This window comes from Erythrolamprus reginae, chromosome 1 (genome assembly GCF_031021105.1).
Source record: "Erythrolamprus reginae isolate rEryReg1 chromosome 1, rEryReg1.hap1, whole genome shotgun sequence".
Lineage (NCBI taxonomy): Eukaryota > Metazoa > Chordata > Lepidosauria > Squamata > Dipsadidae > Erythrolamprus > Erythrolamprus reginae.
Genome location: NC_091950.1, coordinates 297532672 through 297548718, shown reverse-complemented (window position 1 = coordinate 297548718; position 16047 = coordinate 297532672). Strand labels below are relative to the sequence as shown.

Here is a 16047-nt window from a genome sequence, read left to right as displayed (position 1 = left end):
CATAACTTGGGTATAGTCCGATGCTTACAACTGCTGTTGGATGTGCTGTTGGATGTCCTTTGCCCAGTTTCAGCTGGTATTCAGTTGTGTCCACTCAGGAGTGGGAAGGCTTGACAGTGGTACCAAGATATTACTAGCAGGATAGACTATTTCAGCATGTTGTACAGGTAGTCCTTGACTTACAACCGCTTGTTTAATGACCATTCGAACTTACAACAATGAAAAAACAGCACTTATGACCAGCTTTCTCACTTATGAATCTTACAGTATTTATTTATTTATTTATTTATTTATTTATTTATTTATTTACTTACTTACTTACTTACTTACTTACTTATTAGATTTGTATGCTGCCCCTCTCCGTATACTCGGGGTGGCTCACAGCATTTCCATGGTCATATGATCAAAATTCAGATGCTTGACAATTGACTCATATTTATGAGTCAATGTCCCAGAGTCATTTGATCACCTTTTGTGATCTTCTGACAAGTAAAGTCAATGGGGAAGCCAGATTCACTTAACGACTCTGTTACTAACTCAACAATTATGGTGATTCACTTAACAAAGTGGCAAGAAAAGTCATGTGTGATCGTATGACTGTAACTTGTTGCTTGTTGTATCATTAAGATTTTTATTATTATTGTTTCCTCATTGTTTATTTGACCCCTGTGACAATCATTAAGTGTTGTACTTCATGATTCTTGACAAATGTATCTTTTTTTTTAATGTACACTGAGAGCATATGAACCAAAGACAAATTCCGTGTGTGAGAAGTCATACTTGGCCAATAAAGAATTCTATTCTATTCTATTCTATTCTACTCTACTCTAAACGTGAGACAGAAATCTACAGGTACTCTATGTCATTCAAAACTATTCCTTTTCTTTCTCCTACTTTTCTAACCCAAGGATGAAAATATTTGTCTCTTTTGATAAGATACATTCTATCGCCACAGATTGCTCTGGAAATGATTGCTAATCTTTTTACCACTCCAATGACATGAATGTCATATAACATCTATAATGTGAGTGCTGCAGTGGCTTTCACTCTATTTTAATGTACTATTCAAGGTGTGCTGATTTATTTGCTTTTAATCCTTAAAATCTTAGATTAGTATCCCCTTTGGCAAACTTTCACAAAGCTATAAAAACTGGAACCTTGGTTGCCCCATGTTTCAGAGGCACCTATGATTATTTAAGGATTATTGTTTTTAATTTAGGGATTATTCTATTCATCCCCAACTTGGTAAGTGTATAAGCCTTCTGAAGCCAATCCAAATGCTCATGTTTGCATACATAATCTTTTTGCATTTTATGAATATTTTCCATAAGCATTTGATCTTCTTTTTTGTACTTTATTTGGACAATATTTCCGGTAAGGACCACGCTATCCACATGAAACAGTTGTTAGTCAGTCTTGCAGTGTCCTTTTCACTACAACTCTACCTAATCTACAGAAATGTGACTTTGATCTGCCTTTGAGTATTTGGAATATCACTTTCCTCAAAAGAATTGCAGATGGATCTAACTAAAGTACAATCTATTTTGGCTTGAAACATGCAGCCACCCACTCAATATTAATGACATACAAAGGCTTTTGGGCTTTGCCAATTTTTGCGTCAACTTTCATTCCGGTCATAAATATTCTCTCTCCAACATGCAGGTAGGAATATAAAACCAACGCTGAGATTTTAATGCCTAAACCTGACTTTATGCTTAAAGTAACAAACTTGTGGGTGGAGCAGACAATGTAAGACAAAAGACTGCTACAAGGCACATCTTTCTGATTTGTTGAGGCTTTGAGTGTCGAATGCCCGTCTTTTAATATTAATATTTTACCTTGGCTACTATTTTTGCCACATATGCATTAAACAAATCAGTTAAAATGTGAAAGTAAAGGGACCAGAGAGGCGAAAGGGACACAAATATTGGAGCCTGAGATACCATATTTTTTGGAGTGTATAAGATGCACTGGAGTATAAGATGCACCTTAAATTTTGGGGAGAAAAATAGAGAAAATAATCAGTTTACCAGGTATTCATCTGGCTAGCATCCTTAGTCTAGTCAGCTTCAGCACATTATTTTATCCCCTGGTTAGGGCTTAAAAAAAACTTTATTTAGAGAGAGTAACAGTGAAAGAGCTTGCAAGCCAGTAAGAGCTGGGAACATCATTAACACCTGGAAAGAAACATTCGGAGCAAGTAGAGCAAAGGGAAAAACCCTGCGAAGACTTGGGGCTTGGAAAACATTCTTCGCAAAGAGTAACAATGAAAGATCTTGCAAGCGGGTAAGAGCTGGGATCATTGTTAGCACCTGGTTAGGGCTGGAAAGAAACTTCTTTGGAGCAAGTTAGGGCAATGAAAAAACCCTGCAAAGACTTAGGGCTTGGAAAACATTCTTCGCAGAGAGAAACAATAAAGAGCTTGCGAGATAAGAGCTGGGAAGACCATTAGCAGCTAGTTAGGGCTGGTGGGGGGAGGTACATTCAGAATATAAGATGCACCCAAATTATCAGCCTCTTTTAGGGAGGAAAAAGATGTGCCTTATACTCAGAAAAATACAGTAACTTCTCTGGTTTGCTTCCAGCAGTTTTACTTTCTTAGCCAATGAATAAGGCCAGAGTGTTGACCTTTATCTTTCCTGTTCCAGAATTTCCTTTTTGGCAGATGGACAAACTGGTGTTTCCCTTTAAGGCCCAGGCAAAGAAGTAAGACTGGAGCCAACTGCATGAAATACTGTGCATACTTAGTGAAAGTTATAATGAGCTAACAACTATCAATATATCATTCCAGGGCTCAGGAACTGAAAGACCAAGATTAGGGGCAACCTAACTGTCTTAAAAGAACACCAGGCAGCAGATATTTCCAGTTTCCAAGCTGTCCAGAAATATACATGGAAGAAGCAATGACGCCCACAATAAGATTTTACTAACAATTTACTTAAAGTAAAACTGAATAAGATGGTATGTTCTTAAGTTTTCTCATTTTATCTATGAGAATGTAAATATATTTAAAAGATATAATCAGATTTTTGTTCAGAGGGGACTCCACTTTATTTTATAATAATTATTTTATAAAACTTTATTTTATAAAAAACTTTTAATTCTTGACTCCCACTTCCTTTTCATAGCAAGGGAATACAAAGCTGTACAGAGAAGATCTTTGTTAATTTCTCTTTCTATGAGCTCTTAAAAATATACATAAATGCATGTGTACATCCAAGTCAAAATAGCTAAGATGGTTTGCCTTTGTCTAGCATTTCGGAAACTTCAGATCATGCAGAACGCAGCCGCGAGAGCCATCGTGGGACTTCCAAGATTCGCCCACGTTTCTTCAACACTCCGTGGCTTGCATTGGCTGCCGATCAGTTTCCGGTCACAATTCAAAGTGTTGGTCATGACCTTTAAAGCCCTACATGGCTTTGGACCAGATTATCTCCGGAACCGCCTACTACCGCACGAATCCCAGTGACCAATAAGGTCCCACAGAGTTGGCCTTCTCCTGGTCCCGTCGACTAAACAATGTCGTTTGGTGGGCCCCAGGGGAAGAGCTTTCTCTGTGGCGGCCCCGGCCCTCTGGAACCAACTCCCCCCGGAGATTAGAACTGCCCCCACCCTCCCTGTCTTTCGTAAACTACTCAAGACTCGCTTGTACCACCAGGCATGGGGGAGTTGAGATATTCCTTCCCCATAGACCATTACAAGTTATGCATGGTATGTTTGTGTGTATGTTTTGTTTTATAATGGGGGTTTTAGTTGTTTTTTATTAGTGGATTGTACATGTTGTTTTTATTATTGTTGTTAGCCACCCAGAGTCTACGGAGAGGGGTGGCATACAAATCCAATAAATTATTATTATTATTATTAATTATTATTATTATTTGCAACTTAAATTTCCTCTTGTCAGGTGTCACACTGGCAGTGAAGGGGTACCAAAATTTTTACTACCACAGTGGCCATGGCTTGTGCAGGATGCGCTGAATTTTCTTTCAACATCTTTCAGTGAAATTGGGTGCTCTGGGGTGGGGCTCCATTTTTGCTACTCCACTGTATCCCCCCCTCCTGGGCAGTAGCCCACCTTTGCACACTGGGGTAGGGGATACAATGTACATTACTCATGGCAATGCTAAGGACATCAAGACACAAAGTACTTTATTTTAATAGACACCAATTTGCTATCAAATGCTTTTTGAACAAAGAGAAAATGGTCTTAAGAAGAATTTCCAGGAATAAAGATGTGGATTCGGTGCTAGGAGTCTTCAAAACCAATTCATTAGATGAATAATAATAATCGTTGTCATCATCATCATCTATTGTGTGATTTTATCTTCTCTTCTGCTGTCTCCAAAAAATTCTGGATAGTGGATGTGACAGTAGCTAGAGACAGCAGAATAGAAGAGAAAGAAATGGAGAAAAATCACAAAATGCAAAGACTTGCAAGAAGTAATAGAACAATTGTGGCAAAATAAATCAAAGGTACTACCAATAGTATTAAGTGTCTTGGATGCAATGCAATCCCAAAACATCTGGAGCTCCACAAAATCACCATCAGTGAATTGCAAAAAGGCAGCTTGACTTGGAACAGTTTACATTTTGCAACAATACCTTTAACACCATCAAACAACACCAGCCTATTCCCAGGTTTCGGGACGAACTTGATAGGTGGATAAAAATGCCAAATGCAGTCTAAACATCTGGCTGAGTATATGACGAACCATAATAATACGGAAAGATATTATTCCTATACTTAATTCACACTTTTCTTTGCTGTTATATTTCATAAGATTACTCTGCCTTATGGTTAGCATTATGCATTCAGCAATAAGGGCTTTTTTATAGGATTCATCAGAAAATTAGTCCATAAAGAAAGCAGCATGGCCATCTGTCAGATTCCTTAAAAATAATTATTAGGATACAAAGCAAATATCTTCAGGAATGATGTAAAAATCTATCATATGCATCATTGGGTGAATATGTTACATGAGGAATTGTTAGCATTTATTGATAAAAGGTCACCAAAAGGTGAGCGGAAAAAAGTCAAATAGCTGTCAGACAATGAAGTAATCATTTTAACATTGGATTTCACATTGGCAAATTAAGGCAGACAATTCAATCCTTCTATTTACTAGGGGCCAAGCTTATTTTTCATCTTTATCACCCCGCTCAAATCCTTTTGTTAAAGGTTTCATTTAACACTAACTTTTACCATATTGGTTTTATCTGTGGACTTCCTGAAATAAATAAAGAGATTTGTGCTCTGATATATATGTGTGTGTATGTGTCTCGGTGTGTAAGTGTGTGTAAAACATACAGTATTTGTGTGTGAGTGTGTGTATGTTTGTGTAACATATTTTTGCTGATAATGAAAAGGAAGGGAGATTAGTATAGATCTATTTCAATCTATTTTGGTCTCATTATGTTGTGGTTAGCTCTGGCCCAGCTCCTGCCCCAAGGAATGTGCAGGTGGATGTGGGGGAAACATCCACATGCCGCAGGCCTGTTTTGCTCCCGATGGAATCTGCCGACGAAGCCTCCTCTGACCAAGGAAGTGTGAGTGACAGGGAAGAGGGGAGTTTGGCAGACAGCCCAGGAGGAGATCAATCATCTGTATCATCCTTGGATTCTGAACAAGAATTAATGACACATCCACGCATGCATAGAGTGATGCATAGGAGACAACAACTGAAGGATTATTACAAGAGAAAATGAGGCCACCTGTGTTGGGTGGGGCTGCTGTAATTAGTGCTACAGATAAAAGTGCAACCTGGTGTTTTAGTCTCATGGCAGTTTATCTGATTCATTGTTTTGTCAAGATCGTGGTTTTTGTGCTGTTCAGGATTGTGTGTGTGGACTCTCTGGACTTTAGAATTGGACTCAATTTCCCAGTTATTGGGTGAGCAATTGGACTGCATTTAACCTGTGCCTATGTTTCTATGTTTCTATGTGCCTTGTGTGTACCAGAAAATCCCTTTGACATTTAAAAAGGGAGCTGTTTCTGTTTTTCTGTTTATAAAAACTTTTGGTTTTTCCTTTTATCGTGTAGTGTGTGTCTTCCTGGACTAATTACCCTGTAATTACGGGCGGTTGAAACACGTGGCAGAACACATTAGCTAGACATACCGTACCGAGATTTGAACCTGGGCGATCTGCCTGTAAGGTGGTAGCTTTAACCTTTAACCTAATTTGAAGGGAAAAAACATATAAAGGAAACAACAGCAAAATTAAGTACATTTTTACTTGGAGATTTATTTTGTTTTATTAAATCTGATACCAGTCAGGGAGAAGAAAAAAGAACAACAAGAAGCACCTTAAAAATGCTTCGCATTTTCCATAGAAATTTGTCTTCGTTAGGGTTTTGAGAATCCATGGGTTTCATCAGCTCATCCACTGACCCTCTGGCCCTCCATCCCACACATCTATTTTTTTCTTGTATTTGTTTTTTTTTTTAATCAAAGTGAATTTGCTTATTGGGTGTAATTTTCCAAGCCTTTCACAGACCTAATAAATAAGGAGCCCCTGTAAAACAGTAGCTTGACTTAAGTGAATCTGTACAAAGGAAAAAATATATATAGAAATACAGTATGTACAAAGTACCATCAGTGCACCATCGCTACAAAGTTCTGATTTGATTGGCTTTAATTTAAGACCCTGCCTGCCAAGCTCTTCGAATCACAATCTTCCCACATGTTTTTCCCCTTTTGCTAAGCACAATAGCCTTATAGTGAAGGTGCACTCTGATCACTATTCTGTGAACAATTGCTTTATTCAAGTTAGTAAACAGTTACACTGAATCACAAGGTGATTTGAAGGTATTCCCCCCCCCCCTTAGCCTTCCGTCCAAAATGGGATACTACTTCCCAATTGTTTTACCAAATCAGTGCTCTAGTGTACTTTTGGATTCTTGGCTACCACTATACAAGTGCACACAAGTGAATCCTACCCTGTTATCCTCCACCCACCAACTGAGAATCAGATTGCACATTTCTTTTAACCATGGCAGGAGAAAGCAAATAGTGAAACTAAATGATGGGGACTTGCTTCTCACTTTACCCCCGTGTTTTCATTGGCTTGGCCATACCTTTACAATTATCATGAAAGAGCTTTACATCTGGAGAGATTGTCTCACTGGCATCCTGGATCACTGCAAAACCATCGGGGTTGAAATTTCATCCAAGTCTTTCATAACACCCAGCAAATATTTCCCCCGGATAGTTTTACACCTTGAGGGGTTTCGTCCTTTTTTTTTTTTTTTTTTGGTCTTTAGTTCAACACTCTTGCTCTGTTCCCAAAAGGGGTGCTATTTTAGGGGAATTGAAAGAGAAAACCGAGAGGAATAAACATTTACTGAGTTCTCTTGGCATTCAGTCTCTTGAAAAACCACAGTATAAACTATTCATGCTGCTTCTTACATCTGTCAAATAAAAAAATTTTTTTTTTAAAAAAAATTAAAATTAAAATTAAAATCCAGAAAAAGTGTAACACTGAAAATATGGCAATTAAAAAGGATAAAGGTGGCCTTTGTAAAAAATAACACAGAAAAAGTATATTAGCCAATAAAATATTCTAATAACTCTTCATTTAAAAGTGCATCGTGGGTAGGAAATAAAGATGACCTCTGAAGTGTCAATACTCCAGTATAGCCCCTTCAACCACCTTCCATTACAACGCGAATAGGTCCAAAACCATACAATGCAAATCACAATTCTTCATGTAGCAGCAAAACCACAGCAGGTTTTTTTTTTGGGGGGGGGGGGGATCCATTTCATCGTCCAACTTCAAATATTTGAACCTTGAAGTCTATGGGAGGGGGGAGGAAAAGTACATACATTGGTCCATGTGGCTTTAGAGTCAGAGGGAAATCCTCCCATCGGCAAAACAACCAAAGGTCTAGGGAGAAGGGGGCGTGTTCATCGGAATGCTGAGAGTACTTTTGAGGGGTCCGTGATGTGCTTACAGTCTTCTGACCCAAAGGCACCCTAGGGTTTGAGCCTTCCCTCTGAGAGAAATAGTGATGGGAAATGGCTTTGTTTTCTCGATTTCCGACCAGATATGGTGGTGAGTAGACCAGCTGGTGTTGTCTGGCAAAAGTAGCACTGATTGCTCTGTTCCCTTTCTCCATGCAAGGTACCCTGCCAATATCAGCATTCCTGCAACAATAAAACAGACATGTCAGTATCTACACTACATTGTAACGATTCAGTGCAGTACAGTGGTACCTCTAGATATGAGTTTAATTCGTTCCAGGAGGGAGCTTGAATGTTGAACAACTCGTATCTGGAACAAATGGCTTTAGCCTTTGTTTTTCCCTGCCGAGATAACCAGAAGCAAGGATTCTTGCGCCACCTAGTGGACGCTCGGCTCGTATCCCGAATTTGAGCTCGGGTATCGAAAAGAAATTTCTCTCCCCTCGTGGCTCGTCTCTTGGAATACTCACATGTGGAGCAGCTTGTATCTAGAGGTACTACTGTATTGTGTTTGACATAATGAGAATACTCAGTCCTAACCTTAAGGTTCTTTCAGGAGTAGAGAAAATAGAAGATTAAGGACAGAAAACATGCAGAATAAATAGAACAATTAGAAAACGGTACAGTTTGGCTTAATTTACATTCCTGCAAAGGTGTCAGATTGGCAGCTGCCGGGCCTACCCCAGCTCCCCAAATGGGAAAAATGCCACAAGATGTCAGGTGAAGGTAACATGACCCTGTGAGTTTGACATCCATGCATTAATGTATATGGAACCCTAATCTTCAAAGAACTTTTGCAATACCATTACTAAATTCTTCTTCATAAAAATCCAACTCATTACAGAATTTCCTTGGAATCATTGCTCGGCAAAACTTTCAAACTTCTAGAGCGGTCAGTGGTTTGAGGCTCAAATATTCTGTTTCCATTTAATAATATAAAGAAAAGAGATTATAACTCAAATTTTGGTTGGTGTGTTAAATAACTCTTCCTGTGGCTCATTTCCTGAGCTTGTCTTTCATCTGAGATCAAGCACTGAAACATATAAAACTTCTGGACTAGAGACAATAGAGAAATGAAAATATCCTCTATGGACACTGATATCACATCACTTTCCACTTGTCTGAAAAACCTAGCCCCTCGACTTGGATACCGATTCCACCATTATTTCATCATTAAAAGAGCTGTGGTGACGCAGTGGTTAGGATGCAGTACTGCAGGTTAACTTACTGCTCACTCCAGGAGTTCAATTCTGAATGGTTCAAAGTTGACTCAGCCTTCAAACCTTTCAATGTTGGTAAAATGAGAATCCAGATTGTTGGAGACAATATGCTGACTCTTTAAACCACTTAGAGAGGGTTGTAAAGCACTGTGAAGCTGTATATAAGTCTACGAGGTGCTATTGCTGTTATAACATTGTCAATTCAAATCATGATATTCTCAGATTCTTATATTATATGATGTGTGTGGGTGGGTGGGTGTTGGTGGGTGTTTTTGTGTGTGTGTGTGGAGAAATTTGGCTTAGAAATAAATGGACTAATAAGCCTCCTATCTGAAATTCAGGAATTAGTTAATCCCATTTATTTCCTACATGAGAGGAAGGAAAAACAGTTAAACCTGTTTCCTTACATGGCCTAACTGAATAATTTCATAGTTCAGGTGGAAAAATCCAAGAGCAGAGAAACTAAGCAAGCTAATCAACATAAGCAAATGACTGTGTTTCTTCCTAATAACTAACTATGTGCCATAATTCCATGGTGGAATTGATGGAAGAGGTACTTGGAACAGAAGGTCCTATATTATCCTATTACCTGGCATTTTAATTTATCAAGGGTCAGCGCTTGTATGAGAAAGAATGTCTTGTGGGTTTCAGAACTATTTAGGCATTGTATCTGGATTCTGAAATATCAGAAACCCATATTATGATAGAGCAATTCATATTCCTGTATGAACATGTCATGTGAAATTGGAGTAATGTTGATTGCAGCATTATAGGCAGTACTTTCCCCTTCCCCCTCAATAGGGGTTCACATCAACAGTGTCTTAAGTTGCACAGAAACTTGAACAGTCTCTAATAGTTTTCCATTTTTAAAAATGATATATCCCTTGTAATTTAGTTTGTTAATATTTCTTAAGAGATACATTCAAAATATCTCAGTTTCTGTGTTTATTCAATGCCCTGATAACTGGGGACGACCACTGATAATTCGCTCTACTCTATAGTAGGTGCAATCACATAATTCACAAAGCCCCGGAGAAAAACTCTGTATATTTGCTTAAAACAACCTTATATTTCCAGTTTTGCTTTTTAGCGTAATTGACTGAAAAAGTTGGCACAACTGGAGAATCCTGTTTGCACCTTCAATCTCACATGCTCCTGAAATATCTTGAGAATTTATTTTGGATCAGACACAATATGGACATCTTGTCTGCAAGCACTCCATTTCAGAGTTACTCTACAATTTCACTGGTTTATACATAAAAATGCCACCTTTTCAGTATATTAAGCAACATATTTTAGAATAGAATAGAATGAATAATAAAAAATGTAGAGTATCCAAGTTGAGCTTCATTCCTGGTGACTTTATCAATCACAGCCGTATAGGTTTCTTGGCAGAAATATATAGAAGTACAGTGATACCTCATCTTACAAACGCCTCATCATACAAACTTGTCGAGATACAAACCCGGGGTTTAAGATTTTTTTGCCTTCTCTTACAAACTATTTTCACCTTACAAACCTACCACCGCCGTTGGGATGCCCCACCTCCGGACTTCCGTTGCCAGCGAAGCACCCGTTTTTGTGCTGCTGGGATTCCCCTGAGGCTCCCCTCCATGGGAAACCCCATCTCCAGACTTCCGTGTTTTTATGATGCTGCAGAGGAATCCCAGCAGGGGAATCCCAGCAGCGCAAAAACTGGTGCTTCACTGGCAACGGAAGTCCGGAGGTGGGGTTTCCCAGCGAGGGGAGCCTCAGTGAAATCACAGCATCACAAAACCACAGAGGTCCGGAGGTGGGGTTTCGAGGACTTCGGTGTTTTTGTGATGCTGCGATTTCACGGACTTCTATTGCCAGCGAAGCACTCGTTTTTGTGATGCTGGGATTCCCCTACTGGGATTCCCCTGCAGCATTGCAAAAACACAGAAGTCCAGAGGTGGGGTTTCCCATGGATGGGAGCCTCATGGGAATCCCAGCAGCGCAAAAATGGGTGCTTCGGCTGGCAAAAGGGGTGAATTTTGAGCTTGCACGCATTAATCACTTTTCCATTGATTCCTATGGGAAACATTGTTTCGTCTTACAAACTTTTCACCTTAAGAACCTCGTCCCGGAACCAATTAAGTTTGTAAGACAAGGTATCACTGTAGCTAGTTTTGTCCTGTTTCAGGATTCTCCTCCCCCTGCCCAATCTTCAATACAGCCTTCAAATTCATGAAAGAATCCCACTAATTATTAACCAGGTCAAACCCCATTTAGCTTCTAAGCCCATTGAAGATCACCCTTGATTCAATGTTCCACCAACCAAGACAATTAATATTATGAGCTTATTATTCATAGCCAATGTTGTCAGAGTTCCACTACAATAACAGGAAAGTTTTGCCTATTGGGAAAATATTGGTATAAACAAACAATCCACTATTATTTTTAAATGACTCTAATTTAGCTGACTAGTCACAGTACAGGGTTATTCAAAAAGAATGAACCGATTTTATAACGCGTTGCTTCATTTCTCAAGCATTGTCATGTAATGAGCCAGTGACCATTTGAAAGAGGAATTATCTAAGTTTTGAATGGCTGCCACAGGGGCCATGTAGTTGTGCCGCCACCCCAAGTCTTCAGAGAGGGGCGGCATACAAATCTAATAAATTGAATTGAATTGAATTGTGCCATTCTTCTGGCAATGTTCAATTGTTTATTTACCCTCAGAATGGTGAGTCCTCAGGAAAAGGAGTTCTGCATTGCACTGGTTGGAAGGGGCCCCAGGATCTTGCTCTTTGTGCTTGGCCTGTGAGATCCCCAGACCTAACTATGATTTTTTTTCTTGTTTATGTTCCACCGCTACCCAATCTCTATGATTCAACATCATGTCAACATCAAATAACAGCAGCGAGCAACTCAGTGGATTATGATATGCCGATACACACCTGGGAGGAATTCTCTTACCACATTGATGTTGCCCGTGCTGCAAGTGGTGGCTACATTGAACACTTGTAAGACAGGAAATAAAGGTTGATCGTGAGTAGAATACTTGTGACTAGGCTGGAGTTTTGAATTACCATATTTTTCATAGTATAAAATGCACCCTTTTTTCCCGTAAAAGAGGCTGAAAATTCAGGTGCATCTTATACTCTGAATGCGGCTTTTTGGAAGCTTTTTCCCCCCAGCCCTAACTAGGTGCTAACAATCTTCCCAGTTTTTTTCTTGCAGGTTCTTTCATTGTTACTGTCTGTAAAGAATGTTGCACTAAGTCTTTGCAGAGTTTTTTTCATTACTCTAACTTGCTCCAAGCAAGTTTTTTTCCAGCCCTAACCAGGTGCTAATGATGTTCCCAGCTCTTACCCACTTGCAAGCTCTTTCACTGTTACTCTCTGTGAATAATGTTTTCCAAGCCCTGCTTTGTAGGTTTTTTTAATTGTTCTACTTGCTCCGAAAAGTTTTCTTTCCAGCCCTAACCAGGTGCTAACAATGTTCCTAGTTCTTACCGGCTTGTAAGATCTTTCACTGTTACTCTCTCCAAGTAAGGTTTTTTTAAAGTCCTAACCAGAGGATAAAATAATGTGCTGAAACTGACCAGACTAAGGCTGCTAACCAGATGGATATCTGGTAAGCAGATTCTTTCCCCTATTTTCTCCTCCAAAATCTAAGGTGCGTTTTATACTCTGAAAAATACGGAACTTTTCCTTAATAAAATATTGCATCACAAAATCAGTTCATTCTTTTTGAATAACACTGTAAATGAACAACAACAACGATGATAATTTGCTTGGCTCCTTTGGAACACAAATGGGCTCAGAGCAAAATCTTAGAGAGGTTTCGCTGAAATAATCATAAAACAGGCAGCATGTTCAAACCCACATATACTTTGGCAGTAGAAGGGATGTCACTGTATATTTGTATGAATTCTATTCTCAAAATCTGAATGCATTCAACATTTTTATTGAAGACTGTTTTTGAATAACCATTTACGTCTCTTCCCTATAAAATGAAATAAATGACATATCGCTAAAATTGAGAGAAATATTATATAGGGGAAAATAAGAATGTGGAAGCCATGGAGAAAGCAGTACATAGCTTATCTCTAAGCATTTTTAATCCGCACTATCTGCTACTAACATTTAGTGTATTTTGTTTTCTACATCAAATTCCTTTGTTAGTTTCTGCTCTTGTCTCTTCTTGCCCTGATGTATTTTCTTCCAAATTGGAGGGGGGGGTTGAATTATGGGTGTGGGCACTTGCACATGCGCGATAGTGTATGCCCACACTTGTTCCGCACCCAAGGATAAAAAGGTTCACCATCACTTCTGTAGGGCTTTCTAAGTGAGCATGTCCATTGAATGAGGGAATCGCCATGATTATGCGACTGAGAGCGCTTGGAGGTCTGCAAACCAGGCCCGCCGAGGCCAAAACGATGCCACGAGTATGAGCTCTCCCTGTTCTGACAGAAGCTTCTGAATGAGCTGTGGTATCACTGGAAGTGGGGGGAAAGCATATATGATGCCCTGGGGCCATGGACTCCAGAGGACATTCACCTGTTCTTCTCCTGGAAAGGGAAAGCGGGAGAAGTACCTTGGTAGATGAGTGTTCTTTTGGGTTGCAAAGAGGTCGATGAGAGGGGTTCCCAATCTCTAGGAGATCTGAAGAAATAGGCCTGGATGGAATCACCACACTACCTGATCCATTCAGACATAGCTGAGAGGAGATGTTTCTCTGCCCACAGCCCCATCTTCCTAGCTTCTGACTGAAGGGACCTGGAATGGGTCCACCCCTGCTGGTTGATGTGTGCTTTTGTGGAGATGTTATGGGCATGGATCCTGCAATGATCCAAAAATGTTTGAGGGCCAGGTAGACAGCTCTCAGCTCTAACCAGTTGATTGAGTATGAAGCTTCTTGAGGTGACCCCTAACCCTGGACGCCTGACAGTGAGCTCCCCAGACCATTAGAGTGACATCTGTTGTCACTACCATTCTGGTAGGGGTTCAAAAGAAGCTTCCCAAGGAAATAGCTGAGGAAATCCACCAGGAGAGAGATCTGCATATCTGCAGGGAGAGGCGAACTTTGATGTGAGCTTTACCCTGTCCCATTTTTGGGAAGGGAAGCAAGAACCATTGGAATTCCCTGGCCCAGCCCAAAGTGTGATGTTTATACATGAGATCATCTTCCCCTCAAAAGAAGAAAGGGTGTCCAAGGAGGACTTCTGTTCCTCCAATACCTGATTGATCATCTATCTGATGTGATTCTGCCTGTCAGAAGAAAAGTAAACCTTGCCCTCTATTGAATCAATAACTGTTCCTCGATGCTGGATGGAAGTATTGGGGGAGAGATGGCTCTTTTCCAAGTTAATGGAGAAGTTGTGTCTCTGGAGGCAAGCTATGGTAATGCCAAGGTGCTGTTGGCCTAGTTCTCTGGAGGGCGTATACACTAGGATGTCATCCAGGTAACAGTGAATGCACAGCACTATGGTGTGTGGGTGGGCTGCTAATGCTGACATGATCTTGGTGGATACCCTGAGGGCTGAGGAAAGACCAAATGCGAGGGCTCTGTATTGGAAATGGTCCTGACTGTAACAAAAATGAGAAATCTCCTGTGTGGCTTGAAGATCAGGACCTGAAGGTATGCCTCCGTGAGATCTAATGATGCTGTGAAGTCATCCCAATGGATCAGGGCGAGAATGGAGGGGAGAGAATGCAACTTGAATCTCTTATAAACTAAGTAACGATTTAGCCTTTTGAGGTCTAAAATCACTCTCCAGGCCCCAATGTCTTAGGAACCACAAAGAGTACAGAGTAGAAACCTTGCCCCCTCTGGTTCTTGGGGATCGGCTGGATGGCTCTGATGCCGAATAGCCTCCTCCATCAAATGGCCTTTAGATGGGATCTGAGAAATAGAGCAGCGTATGAAGAAGTCGGGTGGTGGTGATGAAAAATCCAACATGAGGTCCCTGCATATGGTTTCTCGTACCCAGAAATTCTCTACGGACCCTTCCCAGGCTGCCCAACATTTGGTCAGCCTGCCTCCGATTGGAAATCGGAGGGAATTACCATATGCCCTTTCAGAAGGGCCTGGTTGAAGAGGTCCCTCGTGGTGCTTACAGAACTGCTTCCCCCTGGCTCCATGTCTGAGGTTCTCTGACAGGAGGAATATTGACTTAGGGCCTGGAAAGAGGAGAAGCCCTGATCAGTGACTAGAAAGGGCCGACGGTCATAAGAAGATACCCTTGGCATCCCTTTTCTTGTCACCACTGGGAGGATCTTTTGTTTGTCACTGGTCTCCACCAGAAATAGGTACAATGCTTCTCTAAACAGTGATTCACTTGTGTTGCGAGTGTGCTTGCCATCACTTGAGCCATTGCAGGTGCTTGGCCACTACAGAAGAAGACGTAGCCATGGCTGCAAAGCAGGATGGTTGGAGAGTGTAGTCTGCCAGATCCTGTTGAAGTCCTGCTGTGCTCTGACATTGGAAAAAAGCATATGCTTCTGGATTTGACTCAGTCACAAGAAGGCCACACATGCAAAGAAGGAAGAAGTGGCTGCCGATTTAATGGCCCATGCTGCTGACTGGTGTATCTTAACCAGAGCCTGCTCTATGAGCTTGTCTTCCAGCTTCAGCACCTCATCTGCCTCTCCTGGAATCGATGTGGATGAGCGTAAGGCTCTTATTGGAATATCTACTACCGGCACAGAAAGCAAATCAGAAAGGTTAGAGGCCACATGAAAATATCTTTTGTCCTGTGATGGGGATGAAGGGACCAGCTGCAGGAGATGCCTACTAGTTTTCTACTGCCTCCACCGATAGCTTCGGGATAGAGATGATATCCACCTCTGGCCTTGTTTCTGGCTCTCTGAAGTCATTTATCCTTGGACACTTTGCCC

The 16047-nt window shown here is 40.6% G+C and overlaps 1 protein-coding gene across 2 annotated transcripts in view; it reads right to left on the bottom strand.

Annotated features, from left to right (window-relative positions):
- Positions 1 to 7326: 7326 nt before the first annotated feature.
- Positions 7327 to 16047, bottom strand: part of SOBP (sine oculis binding protein homolog) — a 209049-nt gene continuing 200328 nt past the window's right edge. For both annotated transcript variants that reach the window (XM_070733306.1, XM_070733307.1), the window contains one exon: positions 7327 to 8144. The gene's annotated coding sequence lies outside the window, so the exon portion shown is untranslated. The remainder of the gene's footprint in view (positions 8145 to 16047) is intronic.